General features: G+C 37.8%; 1 protein-coding gene across 1 annotated transcript in view; it reads right to left on the reverse strand.

Annotated features, from left to right (window-relative positions):
* Samd9 (sterile alpha motif domain containing 9) overlaps positions 1-15,858 on the reverse strand; it is a 34,730-nt gene that overhangs the window by 17,395 nt on the left and 1,477 nt on the right. Inside the window, exon 2 of the mRNA XM_052719749.1 lies at positions 11,484-11,563. The gene's annotated coding sequence lies outside the window, so the exon portion shown is untranslated. The remainder of the gene's footprint in view (positions 1-11,483; positions 11,564-15,858) is intronic.

Genomic DNA, 15,858 nt, shown 5'->3' on the forward strand with positions numbered 1-15,858 from the left:
AGGTTTGGATTCAACAACAGAAAGCTTACAAACTCATGGAAACTGAACAACTGAATTAAAAATGGGTCAAGACAGAAATTAAGAAATTAAAAACATTTTAGAATTGAATGAAAATGAAGACATAACATACTCAAAGTTATGGGACACAATGAAGGCAGTTATAAAAAAAATAAGTTCACAGCACTAAGTGCTTACATTTAAAAAACTGAAAGAGCTCATCTTTGTAACTTAATAGCACACCCAAAAGCTCTAGAACAAAAAAAAGAAATAACCCAAAAGGAGTAGTTGGCAAGAAATAATCAAACTCAGGGTTGAAATCAATAAAATAGAAGCAAACAAACAAACAATAAACAATACAAACAGTCAAGGAAGCAGAGTGCGTTCTTTGAGAAAACCAACAATATTGACAAATCCTTATCCAAATTAACTAAACACGGAGTGAGAATATTCAAATTAACAAAATTTAGCAACAAAAAGGGGGACATAACTCAGACATGGAGGAAATTCAGAGAATCATATGAACATACTTTAAAAGCCTGTTCTACACCAAAATAGAATATTTTAAAGGAAATGGATAATTTTCTTGATATATACTAACTACCAAAGTTAAATCAAGGTCAAATAAGCAATTTAAACAGATCTATTTCTAATGAAAAAGAAGCAGTAATTAAATCTCCCAACCAAAACAAGCCCAGGGCCAGACGGTTATAAGGCAGAATTCTGCATACTTTCAAATAAGAATTAACACCAATCTCCTCAAATTATTTCTCAAAATAGAAACAAAGAACATTGCCCAATTCTTTATACAAGTCCACAGTTACCCTCATACCTACATCACATAAAGACCAAATAAAATAAGAGAATTACAGACTAATTTCCCTTATGAACATAGATGTAAAAATTCTCAATAAAATATTTGCAAACAAAATCCAAGGAAACATAAAATAGGTCATTCACCATGATCAAGTTAGCCTCATTTGAAAGGCTATATATATATACACACACACATATAAATAGAATATGTACAAATAGAAAAATGTAACCCACCATATAAACAGATTGAAAGAGAAAAAACACATGATCATCTCATTAAATGTAGAAAAGACCTTTGACAAAATCCAGCACCCCTTTGATGACAAAAGTCCTAGAGAGACTAGGGATACAAGGGACATATCTCAAAATAATAGAGGCTATGACAGTTTGAATAAGAATGACCCCCACAGGCTCAAATTTTGAATGCTTAGCCACCAGGGCTATTTGAGAAAGATTAGAAAGATTAGGAGGTGTAGCCTTGTTGAAGGAAGTGTGTTACTGGGAGTGGGCTTTGAGGTTTCCAGAGCTCATGTCAAGCTCAGTGTCTCTATCTTGGCCTTCAGATCATGATGTAGCCCTCAGCTATTGTTCCAGCTTCTACCAGCTGCCTCCATGCTCCCTGCCATGATGATAAAGAACTAAATCTCTGAAGCTCTAAGCAATAATAGTGAAATATGCAGCACAAAATAAAATTATGTCATTTACAGAAAAGAAGTTGAACTGGAGATGGTTAAGTTAAGCAAAGTTAAGCCAGAAATATCTCTGAGGAAAGGCACAGTGGGGAAGAGCCGCCCACCTCATGTCAGTCAGGAAGCAGAGAGGGAGAGGGAAACAGAGAGGAAGAGTCTGGTAGATGAAATAAACTCTTCAAAGTATGACTCTACTAACATTCTTTCTGTAACTAGGTCATTTCTTTAGTTCGTACCATCTTCCAATAAAGCTATCAAACCACAAATCTATCAATGGATTAATCTATGCATTAGTTCACAGTCTGAATGATTCACTCCCTTTTCATGATGCAGCATTTCTGTACATTGTGGGGACCAAGCCTTCAGCACACGAGCCTTCAGGGGATATTTTTATATCCAAGCCATAATAGACAACAAACATCATAAATCCAAAGAAAATTTTGCTGAGGGAAAAAAGCCAACTCCTAATGTCACAATCTGTTCACTTACACTTATATGTATTCTTGAAATGCAAAGCCATAATAATGGACAGCAGATTAGTGGCTACTGGAGTTAAGGAAAGAAGGAATATGAAGAGTGAGTGCAGCTAGAAAGACTCACAAGAGAGATGTCTGTGTTGCAGTGTATGGTGATATTTTATCTGGGCTGAAATGTGATTTTATTTGTATGTTAATAAATAAAGTTGCCTGGGGATCAGAGCTAAAAGCACGCCATTTAGCAGAAGTCTGGCAGTGGTGGCACACACCCTTAATCCGATCACATGGCAGGCAGAGTCTCTGCATAGTCAAGGACACAGCCAAGCGGTGACCCTAACCTTTAATTCCAGTACCAACCATAGAGACCTGGAGGTCTATATAGACAGGCAGTGATGAGGAAATCATGTGGTTGGGTTTAGAGCCAATGAGAAGGTAGAACAGAAAGGCAATACAAAGGCAGGTCACACAGGAGAAGGTCTCTCTCTGAGGGGAAGAGGCGGCAGTGACTAGTGCTCTGAACTCTTAGGCTTTAACTCTGTATTTGACTCTGTGTTTCTTATTTATGAAGACTGTTTAGAATTTCATCTACATTCGGTGCCCACATGGCAAGAATTCATTAAAAACCGCTGGTGGCCTCTCAGGCCAGGGGTTTCAAGACCAGCTCAACCAGAGTTTACAGGCCCCAGGCCCAGCCAGAAGTACCGGTCTGGCTGCACGTGGTCAGAGCTGCACTCAACCATAGCTGCAGTAGCTACATGCAGCTGCAGCTGGAGCTGCTTGCAGCTGAATCACCAACTCACGTGGTCGGAGCTTAAGGAAGCTGGAGTGCAGGCCTGAATAGCCGAGCACGTGGCCCACAGCTTTTTTCTCTTCTCTTGGTAGATAGTAGGCTTGCTTACTTACTCCTCTCTCTCTCTCTCTCTCTCTCTCTCTCTCTCTCTCTCTCTCTCTCTCTCTCTCTCTCTGCACAACCATGCTAGGTAGCTGTTTTGAAATTCCCTCAGATTTCTACTGTTCTACACAGACTTGGTAAGTCAATTAAGATATCAGATATTTTAAGGGGAAAAACTCCTTAAAAGAGAATTTTTTTCCACATTAAAAGAAAAATGGGTAATATTTGTACAATAGAAGGAAATTGGTCTTTGTTTGATAAAACATTAGGCAGTCTGAAAATGGAACAATTACATGAGAGGATTAATGTTGACGGGATATATATAACATCATTTATGCATATTATTAGTTTACTTATCCTTATTTTACAATTTAAAAAGATAGCCAATTTAAGTGCCAGGATAAAAGCTTTAGAAAAACCTGTTAAAACGAATTATAGAGAAATTCAGACTCAGACAGAAGAATTTAAAGGTGAAATTATTTCAGGATTGGATTATAAGGTTACAGAAAGAAAGCCTGTTTTCAAGCAATCAAACTTAATTTATCTTGTAACCATACAGCAGCTACCTGATCAAGTGAATGTACAAACTAATTGGGCTCCAGTTGAAAATTAGATTTAGGAAGGGTTAAGGAGGCAATAGTATCTTATGGCATGCATTCCCCATTTGTAAAGCAAATGTTAAACTCCTGGTCAACTTGTAATAGAATTATCCCTCAAGACTTGAAAGAACTTGTTGCTGCTGTCCTGGAACCTGGAGCACAGCTGCAGTGGCACATGTGGTGTTGTGATCAGGCTAAAACCATAGAAAGGCAGTGGAGGGCTAGAGGTGTGGAAATCTCCCAGGATCAGCTTCTTGGAGAAGGCCAATATGCTGAAGTAGAAAGACAATGTTTATATGATAGCCAAACCCTAATTCTATGTTGAATGGCTGCCATGAATGAATGGGACAGAATTGAGGAAGCAGGAAAGAAAACTGAGTCATTCACAAAAGTTATACAGGGCCCAAAAGAATCCTTCACAGATTTCTTACAAAGACTCTCTTCAGCAGTAAATAGAATGGTCCTGAATTCAGAAGCTAGCCAGATAATAATCGAATCTTTGGCTTTTGAGAATGCAAATGCAGCACATAAGAGAAATAATCAGACCATTAAAGGAAAGATCTGCACCCTTTGAGGATTGGATTAGAGACATGATTAATGTTGAGTTTCATGGCCATGATGATATGTGGATAGGAGAAACAATTTCAAGAGATTTGAGGAATGTCAGATGTTTTGGATATGGAAAGCAAGGTCATTTGAAAAGCGACTGTAAACAGAACATTCCTAGAAGCAATATTTCTTCAAGGAACAATGGCAACAGAATGCCCCTTCCTTCTGGAGTATGCAGAAGGTGTGGTAAGGGAAAACACTGGACCAAAGAATGTAGATCAATAAGGGACAGACAAGGCAATCCTTTGCCTCTGTCCTCAGGAAACTCCCAGAGGGGCCTCAGGTAGGTGCCCACAGCAAGTCCAGTTCAGACCTTTCCTGCAGTCATAGAGGAAAGCCCTACTCAGAGCAATTAAATAACCAAATAACTATTGGAACAAACCAGGCTGCTCAGGCTGATAGAACAGCTGAGACAGAGAGAATAGAAAATTAAGGAGAAACAATAACGAAAAAATTTTTGGCAAACTTCTATAAATGAACAAAGACCAAAATTAACAATAAGAATAAATGACATTTTGTTGTCTGGTCTAGTAGACACTGGTGCTGACATGACCATAACTGCACCAGAATTTTGGCATCCAAATTGGCCTCTTCAGGAGGTAAACGTTCAGCTGTCAGGGATTGGAACATTATCCCAAGTGAAACAGAGTGCAAGATGACTCAAATGTATAGGTCCAGAAGGACAGGGAGGAAAATTAAAACCATATGTGGCTAACATAGCTATGAATTTATGGGGATGAGATCTGTTACAACAATGGAATATTTAGATTAGTATCCCTCCAATCAGAAACTAGCACATGTTTCTGAGAGAAATATTAGAAGGTATTATTCTAATAATGAGTGGTCACCACTCATCCAGATTGTACAAGAACAGGGCACAATAACTGATGATCTTCCAAAGATACCAACAGTTCTACCTTTAAAATGGTTAACAGACAAGCCTGTATGGGTTCAGCAATGGCCTTTAACAACAGAGAAACTCCAGGCTTTAGAAAAGCTGATACAAGAGCAGTTAAATGCTCAGCATATTGAAGAATCAACCAGCCCTTGGAATTCTCCTGTGTGTTATTAAAAAGAAATCTGATAAATGACGAATGGTAACAGACCTTAGAGCAATTAACAAAGTAATTCAGCCAATGGGCTCTTTATAGTCCGGAATTCCTTTGCCTACTCTGTTACCTAAAGGATGGCCTCTTACAGTTATCAATTTAAAAGAATGTTTCTTTTCAATACACTTACAAGAAAAAGACAGAGAAAGATTTGCCTTCACAGTGCCTACTTATAATAATTCTCAACTGGTTATCAATAGAGGGTCCTCCCACAGGGAATGTTGAATAGCGCAACTTTGTGCCAATATTTTGTGCAACAACCGTTGGAAGTGATACATAAAAAATTTCCTAAATCTGTAATTTATCATTATATGGATGACATTTTACTAGCTGACTCAAATGCAGATACTTTAGAAAAGAATGTTTGAAGAAGTAAAGAAAATTTTGCCTTGTTGGGGATTACAAATTGCTCCTGCCAAGATACAAAGAGGAGATCCTATTAATTATTTACGATATAAAATAGAGCTACAAAAAATTAGACCCCAAAAGGTACAAATTAGGAGAGATCAGTTATGGACTCTTAATGACTTTCAAAGATTATTTGGAGACATTTCTCATCTACAAACTATTGTTGGGGTAAAAAATGATGAACTGAGTCATTTGTTCAAAACCTTAGAAGGTGACAAGGACTTAAATAGTCCAAGAGAATTATCACCTGCAGGACATGTGGATCATGTCGATTCAAAGCTGGATTGTATTTTGGTTATTTTACCCTGTAGGCATTCTTTTACAGGAATTTTAATGCAGAGGGAAGATATTATATTGGAATGGATATTTTTACCAAATAAACAGAGTAAAAAATTAAAAACTTATGTGAAAAAGATCTCTGACTTGATTTTGAAAGGAAAATTGAGGCTTTGTCAATTAGCAGGAATAGACCCAGCAGAAATTGTTGTACTTTTATTTAAGAAGGACATTGACAAATTATGGACAGAAAGTGAACCTTGGCAAAGAGCTTGCAGTAATTTTTTGGGAGAAATTAACAACAAATATCCCCAAAACCATAGAATTGAACTTATAAAGAGAGCTGATTGGATTTTGCCTCAAATTGTATGGGAAACACCTATATCTGGAGCTCATACATTTTATACAGATGCAAACAAACAAGGAAAGGCAGGTTACAAATCAGAAAATTTAAGTAAAGTGGTTCAAAGTCCTTATAATTCAGTTCAAAAATCAGAATTGTATGCTATCTGTTCGTATTAGTGGATTTTTCAGAACCTCTCAACATAGTTACTGATTCTCAGTATGCTGAAAGAGTGGTATTATATATTGAGACTGCAGAATTTATCCCTGATGAGTCAGAATTAACTTCACTATTTATTCAGTTACAAGATACAATCAGGAATAGGAAGCATTCCTTATATATAACTCACATCTGATCCCATACTGGTCTGCCAGGCCCTCTAGCACAAGAAAATGATGAGATTGATAAATTATTGATAGGAAATGTGCTGGAGACCTCAGAATTTCATAAAAAAATCATGTCAATAGTAAAGGTTTAAAAAAGATTTTTCCATAACCTGGCAACAAGACAAGGAAATTGTAAGGAAATGTCCTACTTGTTCCTTTTACAATCAAACTCCAAAGGGTACTCAGAGGAATAAAATCTGGCACAGGGATGTGTTTCACTTTGCAGAGTTTGGAAAATTGAAGTATATACACCTTACCATTGATACTTATTCAGGATTTCAATGGGCAACTGCTTTGAGTTCTGAAAAAGCTGATTCTGTAATCACTCATTTGCTAGAAGTTATGGCCATCATGGGTATACCTGCACAAATTAAAACTGACAATGCTCCATCATATGTCTCTGTTAAAATGAAACAGTTTTTTTGCTTATTACAATGTAAAGCATATTACAGGTATACCACACAATCCTATAGGCCAAGCAGTTATAGAAAGATCAAACAGAACTCTAAATGATATGCTAAATAAACAGAAAGGGGTAACAAAAAAACCCCAGAAATAGACTACATAATGCTCTATTAACTTTGAATTTTCTCAGTGCTAATGAGAAAGGAACAATAGCTGCAGAGAGACATTGGATAATAGAAAAAAAAACTACCAAATTCAATCAGCCTATATACTTTAAAGATGTGCTGACCTCAGAATGGAAACCAGGATATGTGTTACGTTGGGGATGAGGGTTTGCTTTTGTTTCTATAGGAGAAGATTAGCTGTGGTTACCATCAAAATTGATAAAGGTTCGACTTCAACAATAGAGACCTCTTAATTAGAAGTGGTTCATCAACTAGAATGACCATCCAATTTAAACTGACTTATACCATTAACACATGCCTTTTCATTTAATCAGGTATAACTTGCCAAAAGGGAACCTCCCTAAAGTTAGTCTTGGGGAAATGTTTTTGTTTTTGTCTTTTAGGAGAATGAAGGCCAAGGAATCTGAAGAAAACTGGACAAATGAGACATCTGAAAAAAAAGGACAAATCATCTGGAAAAAATGTCCCAAGAAAAAGAGTAAAATGGCCTATTGGTATATCATCTATAAAATTTCATAAGTCTTCCTAAATGTTTGTTTCTGCTCTTCTCTAAAGACATTTAACACAAATGGTCTGCTTGTAGTCCAGGTTCAATTAAAAATTAAAGCTGGCTTTGGAGTTGGAGAATGGCTCTCTCCTTCTTTAAACCCAAGCATGTTGTTAAAAGGAAAATACAGACTCCCTGTATCATGCCAGAAGAAAGAGCCATCTTCTGACATGGGACAGGAGAAAAACCAAATTAATTAAGGGACTATTCTATTACTACTAATCTCAATTCTTTGATTGTATTCTGATTCTTTAAACTTTTCTTAAAGTATGAATTTTATGTCAAAATTTACAAGATTAATATATATATTTTAAACTTTGTTAAGATATTAATAGTCATATAGAGTACTAACTAATTCTAGAAAGAAGAAAGGCTTCAATTAGCTGCCTATACATGTCTTTGTGTTCGAGCCTCTATCAGTTTTCTGCAGGAAATCACGGTCAGGCCTAAAATCAACTTTGAAGTCTCCAGGAAGAAGATGGGGCCCCACAACAACAACAGTTCCACGTAGACAATAATAATACCACTAAGCTGACAAACATCATCTACAGATCAGCTTTGGACTACAAACCACTCAGAGCAATTTTGAGATGGCTTGCTGAGATGATCCAGTTTCAGAGTACTTGAACTTTGGCATTATGCAAAGACTGGACAACAAAGAATATAGATACCTTTCCTAGAATTTGACAATTAACAAAAAAAAATTTTTTTTTCAGATTAAAATGCCTTTGCCCATAGCCAGCAGGAAGCAATTTCTAGAACACGATGCCCACATTCCCAAAGAGGTGGTGTGGGGCAGGTGGTTTTTGGTCTTTTAATGGGTTTTGGGTCTGGGATAATTTTCATTGTTTAGGAGGGTTGGTTACAAGCTGTTGTTAAGGTCTAGGAAAAGGGCTAAGCAAAGGAGATTAGATTTAAGGTTCTTGTTTTTTTAAAAAAAAGATACATAGAAATGATAGAATAGAGGGTAGATTACTGAATCTACTCTGAAAGTAAAGAGAAGATATAGATATGATATAGATAAAAAGATAGATTATTGAATCTACTTTTAAAAGGCAATTACTAGTTTTAAATACTATACATTGGATTGGATTTTTGTATATTTTATACAAATTATATATATTGAGATTGATAGTTAGAAAATGCTATATGTATATTTCTAATCTAGTTCAAGATATTGTACTTATACACTTTATTTAACAATGTAATGCAATTTGCTAATCCTTGAATGTTATTATTATCAACTATTAGGATATAAACAAATGAAAGTTTGTAGTTAGACATTACAATCGAACTTGTAGTCATATTAGGTATGTTTTCAAGGTCGAGCAGATATATTTTAGATAGACAGGTCATCTTCAAACCCTTCAGTAATCTACTGAATATAGCATTTAAAATGTTTTAATAACTTAGAAATTTTTTCTTTTTTGTTATGACTATGAGACATGTTGGCTCTTGGCAGTATCAATCTACTTCAGAGAAGATATGGGCATTGAAGAAATTGCATATGGAGTTAGCTTTCATTGTGGCAAAAGTTAGCCACTGGACAACAAAGTATCCTCGAATTGACTGCTGACAAAGAGGACATGAAACAAAGGACTACCAATTCTTGCCAAGACAAGTGTGGTTGTGACTTTAGCAACAGGCATCTTCTGAGGCCAGGACAATATGGCACCATCGTTGAAGTGGCCTTTGCAATCTGGGAAAGGTACAGTGCCCCTTTCTTCGAAGGCAGCTGAACAGGCAGTGGGCTGATGGCTTCTGATGTGCAGTGGAACAGCAGCTGAAACAGTTATTCTTGAAGAGTAACTATGCTGACAGAGTCTAACCTCTCAATGGTAGACTGGCATTTAATAAAAGAAATGAAGCCACCCACAAGCCAAGAAGAATGGTATGCAGAGAAGGATGGGATGCTGAGATGAAGCCACTCACAAGCCAGGAAGAATGGACAGCTGAAATTAAAAAACATCAACTATTTCCAGAATTTAAAATCCTGAATCATGACAGGACACTAGTGGAATTTAGGTGTTTCTCATACATGGACTACTCTCACCAAATGTGAGATCAAACTGTAGGCCTTGTGTACATCCTACTTCACAAATGAGTCTGTTAGATACGCCAAACCTATAGGCTGAAGATGATGCCCCAACATTGCAGAGAAACCTCGGGTGACTGTCCAGGCAGCTGACTGTTTCTGTCAATATACATTTTTTTGGAAGTCACTTGTTTGCACTTCCTGTTTTATTAGGTAACATTATTTCCTTCTAGGGTCTCTGAAGGAGTTGAAGATTAGATAGTTATAGTTATATTTAAAGATTAGATAGTTATAGTTAGTTTTCCTTGTTAATAATTTCAGAAAAGAAACTCACTAAAGGGGTGTAAGTGTATAAATTTGAAAGACATTATAAGACAGTTCTCTATTAGTAATATAAGTTAGGATAGAAAGTGAATCAGGTACATTTTCGACTTACCAAAAGAGGATAGATAATGGAATATTTTCTCTAAGTTTATCAAATGCAAATGAACTAGACATTGTTTAGGTATTTATTGCCTGTATAAATATTGTTTATAGTTATTGTACTTTTTGTATATAGTTTTTCTTATAGTAGTTATAACTTTTTTCCTTTTTTCTTTTTATTAGAATAGAAGGGTGAAATATGGTGATATTTTATTTGTGCTGATATGTGATTTTATTTGTATGTTAATAAATAAAGTTGCCTGGGGATCAGAACTAAAAGCAAGCCATTTAGCAGAAGTCTGGCAGTGGTGGCACACACCCTTAATCCGATCACATGGCAGGCAGAGTCTTGCGTAGTCAAGGACACAGCCAAGCAGTGACCCTAACCTTTAATTCCAGTACCAACCATAGAGACCTGGAGGTCTGTATAGACAGGCAGTGATGAGGAAATCATGTGGTTGGGTTTAGAGCCAATGAGAAGGTAGAACAGAAAGGCAATACAAAGGCAGGTCACACAGGTGAAGGTCTCTCTCTGAGGGGAAGACACAGCAGTGACTGGTAAGCTAAAGGTAGTCTTGGGCTTTGCTAGTGCTCTGAACTCTTAGGCTTTAACTCTGTATTTGGCTTTGTGTTTCTTATTTACTAAGACCATTTAGAATTTCATCTAAGCAGTGTTTGTGTTTTGAATGTACAAATGTCAATGTGAAGTTGTATTGTAGTGTTGACAGACTTTACCATTAGGGAAACTTGATAAAAGGTATACAGACCATATGATTATTTCTCACAACTGCATGTGGATGGTGGTGATTGCAGATGAAAGTTTAATTAAAAAATGCAAAATTAGAAAGGGATGCATTAAAGAGAAAACATTTAAAATCAAACAGTAAGGAAAATATTAAGTATCAAAACTTGAAAGAAACAGTACCAACAATATCTGTGGAGCTTACAGGCTTGAAAACTTTTATAAAAATAAAAGAATGACTGATAATTTAGTGAGTTCAAAGTGCAACACAGTAAAGACAGGGAAGAAAGAGGGAGAAATAGAGTTAAAAGAAGAGATTTAAAGAGCAAAGTAGAAAACACAGTCACAACGGAGACACTGAACAAAGTCCAAAAGTGGTACTCAATTAACGGTGATAGAATGGACACACACATGGAAGAATCCATCAAGAATAAACTAGTGATAGAAGGACTTACCAGATGATACAAAAGTTAAATGAATCAGAGGATATTACAACCAACTTTATATGAATAAACTTTGAAAAGTGAGATGAAATATATAACTTACCAAAACTGACTTGAGAATCAGGGAAAGGATCTCACTGCCCAGTGTAAGGCTGTAGGTCACAGAGGTCACTGATGTTCCCACTATAGTGACAAGAAACAAGATCAAAGAGTTTGGAAAGCTTAGACTTTTGAAGTTATGTACCTGAAGAGAGCCAACATGACGGGGAGCATAGTTAGGTTCTGAGGATGGAAAGGTCTCTAACTAGGTGGACTAGGGGCAATTTGCTGACTCTGGGTTGGAGCTGAGGACAAAGATAGAACTAGTTGGAGGATAAGAAAGCAGTGGGGCTTTTGACAGCCACGTGAGTGGATGCAATAGAACAGAATCTACCAGGTCTAAAATCTTAACCAGTTGCAGACATTCAAAATTAAAATGCATGAATGTGATAACACATGCCAACCAGAATGGCTGGCATTAAAACCCCAAATGTTGGTGAAAGCGTAGAGTGAATGGAGGTTTTGGAAAGTGCTGATAGGAATGCAAATCATTTCAGCTCATCTGGAAAACAATTTGAATGCTTTTATCAAATTAAGTATATACTTACCTTATAAGTCAACAATTTTAGTGGGAAAAAAGTCTGACTTGCTGATTCAGCAAGGACAGAGACAGCTCTGACACATACAAGAGGGAGGCAACTAAGGCACCGACGCAGAGAACACATTCTGTGACTGTATTTCCCTGAAGTTCAAGGACACACAGAGTTAATCTACTACAGTAATTTCTACTTAGGGGTGTGTTTTCTGTGGTGATATGTTGTGTCCCCAATATATTGTGCACCCTAATGAGGTTTATCTGAGGATCAGAGGAAAAAGTCAGCCACTATAGTAAACATAGAGGTCAGGCAAATGGTAGCACATGCCTTTAATCCTATCACTCGGGAGGCAGAGATCCATCTGGATCTCTTTGAGTTCACACTGGGAACAAAGTCAGGTATGGTAGTACATACCTTTAATCCCAGCACTGACCATAAAGATCTGGAGGTCAGTACAGACAGACAGGAAGAGACAGAGCTGGGCAGAAAGAAGAAGTGATGTGGCTGGTCAGAGAGAGGAAATGAGATGGCAGAACAGAAAGGCATATAGGCATGGGTACATAGGAAGTAGGTCTCTTTGGGGAATGAGGTGTAGGTGAGGTGAGGTTTTTGCAACTTGTCCTATTCCTCTGATCTCTTAGTTTTTCATTCCAATATCTGGCTCCATGTCCCCCCCCCCACTGCCCCCAAGACAGGGTTTCTCTGTGTAGCTTTGAGCCTTTCCTGGAACTCACTCTGTAGTCCAGGCTGGCCTCGAACTCACAGAGATCCACCTGCCTCTGCCTCCCGAGTGCTGGGATTAAAGGTATGCGCCACCACTGCCTGGCCTTTTTGTTTTTTTATTAATAAGACTATTTAGCAATTCATCTTATAGTTTTCTGGGAATGGGAACAAGGACTTTGAATGTGGGAAGTTACATAAATGAATGTATGGAGAAACATCAGAACTATATCATGGAGAGAAGTTCATGTCATATAAATCACACTTCATTTAAAAAGCCACCGATACCTCCAAAATAGATGATGAAATAAACAGATGACTAAAATAAAATGGAGGCTGCATAGCAACAAGACTATTGTGTGCTCTAAAATTGAGTGTAATGACTAGTTCAAGGCTAGGTATTCAAGTTTCAAAATTTTATCAAACAGTTAATATTTCTACATCAGATTTCAGGACTAGCTATGATGTGCTTATTCCACTCACAGTTAATTCTGAGTTTTGTTTTCTTTAATTTCTCTAAAACTTTACCTAACATTATCTACCTTGTGGAGATAGCTCAGTGGTAGACCTGGGTTTAGATCTCCAGCACATGAAAACAAACTCTTACTGAAGAAGCGGATCTACCATCACCATTAATAAAGCTCACTAGACAAGAGTAAGTACAAACACCTCACTAGGTACCAGTTTGTGATCTGAAACATGACATTCCATCCATATTTGTATAGTTTTTTTAGATGACAAACTTGTTCCTAGCCAATCTTCTTGCTATCTCATGTGATTTATTTGCTCGCTCCCCCTCTCTCTCTCTCTCTCTCTCTCTCTCTCTCTCTCTCTTCTTGGGGATGAAAGTCTGATAGAAAGATTAATGTCCCACTTGCAGACTTTGAAGTGGGATAAACTTTCCGAATGCTCAGATTGATTTCAATGAAGAGGACTCTTACACCATGCATTTAAGTTGCCAGTTTATAGTGGAATTTACATCAGCATATCATAAAGTCCTTTAATGATGTCCCCTCATCCTTCCTGTCCATTGTTTCACTAACAGTTTTAGTTAGCATACAAAATAATGTTTTTTTATTATGGCATTTCAATATTTTCCTCCTTTGCATTGAATTTGTGGGCAGCATGCATGCCTCTGTGTGTGTGTATGTGTGTGTGTGTGTGTGTGTGTGTGTGTGTGTGTGTGTGTGTGTATGTACTTGTGTGGTTTAAGACATTGTGAGTCTTGCTTTATTACTACCCATTTTATTTCCTTGAGTGAGGTTTATTTACCCAGACTGCAGCTAACCTGGTAACCAGCAAGAACCAACAATCTCCCAGTTTCCACATAGACTTGGGTTACAGGCAGGTAACTGCCCCAGGGTTTTGGAAGTGCAAGCTGAGGATTCTGACTCAAGTTCTCATACTTGCACACACTGCAAGTGCTCTCTTCACTTTACCCACTGCACCATCTCTTCAGCCCCATATTAAGACATCTTCATGTATTCTGTTGCACTTTAAATTTCATAAAAGCAGACAAAAAATATTTTATTTATATTGTGGAGGCTTATCTAATGCACAGCTCCCTGGCTGCACACAGACAGGGACAGATATAAATACAGTTCAACCCATAGTTATAAACTTAGTTAAAACATTGTGTGTGTGTGTGTGTGTGTGTGTGTGTGTGTGTGAGAGAGAGAGAGAGAGAGAGAGAGAGAGAGAGAGAGAGAGAGAGAGAGAGAGAGAGAGAGTGACAGAGACAGAGACAGAGACAGATTCTGTAAGTGGATGGCATGGTTTTCAAACATGAACTTTGTGGATGACTTCTGTCACAATGTCAGAAAGTTGGATTTCCCTACACCACGCAAGGGACTGCAACAGCAAACTTCCTCATACACAACTCCAGTAACTTCTCAGTGTTGGTGCACACAATCTTCCAAGAACAGCTCAATGGCACAATTCCCAAGGTTATATTCCAAATGACCATGTTTTCTCTGCCAGAAGCCTGTGCAATGATATCACCTTCTACTTTCCTGACAGAAGTGCACAATTCCTTATGTTTCCTGTTTCAAACCTAAAGTTCATACGTATAAATGGCCAGGTAGGTACACTATTTTATACAACTTCATAACCTTTAAGTATATGTAGTATTGGCTGGACCTGAAAGGGAAGATTCTGAAGGACACCAGGCATTAGAAATGCTATCTTCTCTCTCACAGTAGCCCACGTTGGCCTGGCCCAACTTCCTAGCACTTGTACCATCATAGCTTTCCAATACTGCTTGATGAACAAATTGTAAAGAAAAAGAGATCTTAAGAGCAATTCCCACATTTTTGTCTTCATTTTGATGGATGAAAGTCTTCTGGACTCAACAGAAATGACCCAGACATAATAAAAGAGCTGTGTGAATGACAGAAAACTGCCATCTCCTGTTCGTCACTGTTTGTACAATTGATGTGACTTGTGGGCAAGGAGAAGGAGGCAGGAGATGACAGTGCCTTTCCTGATTTTACAGCTGTCTAACACCTGGTCCCACTGACCACTAGTCACTCCCACATACAAGCAAAGCTTCGTACACTCACATGCAACTGTCCAGCTCTGAGCCTTCGCTATTACCTGCTTTCACTCTCCTGTGCAGCCCACCTCTGCTGCCCACTCACTGCTGAGACAGAGTGAGCACACGATGGTCATTCAGTTACCTGGTGTGCCCAGGCTACTGAGTACAAGTCCAGAGTTCTTACGCCACATCTTATCAGGACACCTGGAGTCTTGCTAACTTTATCAGTGAAAGCCTCCCAGTTACACACATGTGGTCGCCACCGCTCTGTGTGTCATAGCATAAAAATACAAGGTGGAGTCATGAGTTAGGTGACTTATTTGTGCCTGAGCTGTATGCCATAAATACATCAGAGTGTAAAGTTGAGTCCTCATGTCAGAGTTGAAAGCATGGAGATCTGGGCTGGGCTATTTGCTTGAGAAAGTAAGCAAATAAAATTAAAAGGGGACAATTTTCAATGTTTTCACTCCTAGTTTATGTAACTGAACAGGTTTCACTTTCCACACTATTTCTTCTAGAGCAGGGGTTCTCAACCTCCCTAATGCTGCGACCTTTTAACACAGTTCCTCATGTGTGAGGGCCCCCAA

Source organism: Peromyscus californicus, unplaced genomic scaffold, assembly GCF_007827085.1.
Source record: "Peromyscus californicus insignis strain IS unplaced genomic scaffold, ASM782708v3 Scaffold_6__1_contigs__length_162567912, whole genome shotgun sequence".
In the NCBI taxonomy this organism is placed as follows: domain Eukaryota; kingdom Metazoa; phylum Chordata; class Mammalia; order Rodentia; family Cricetidae; genus Peromyscus; species Peromyscus californicus.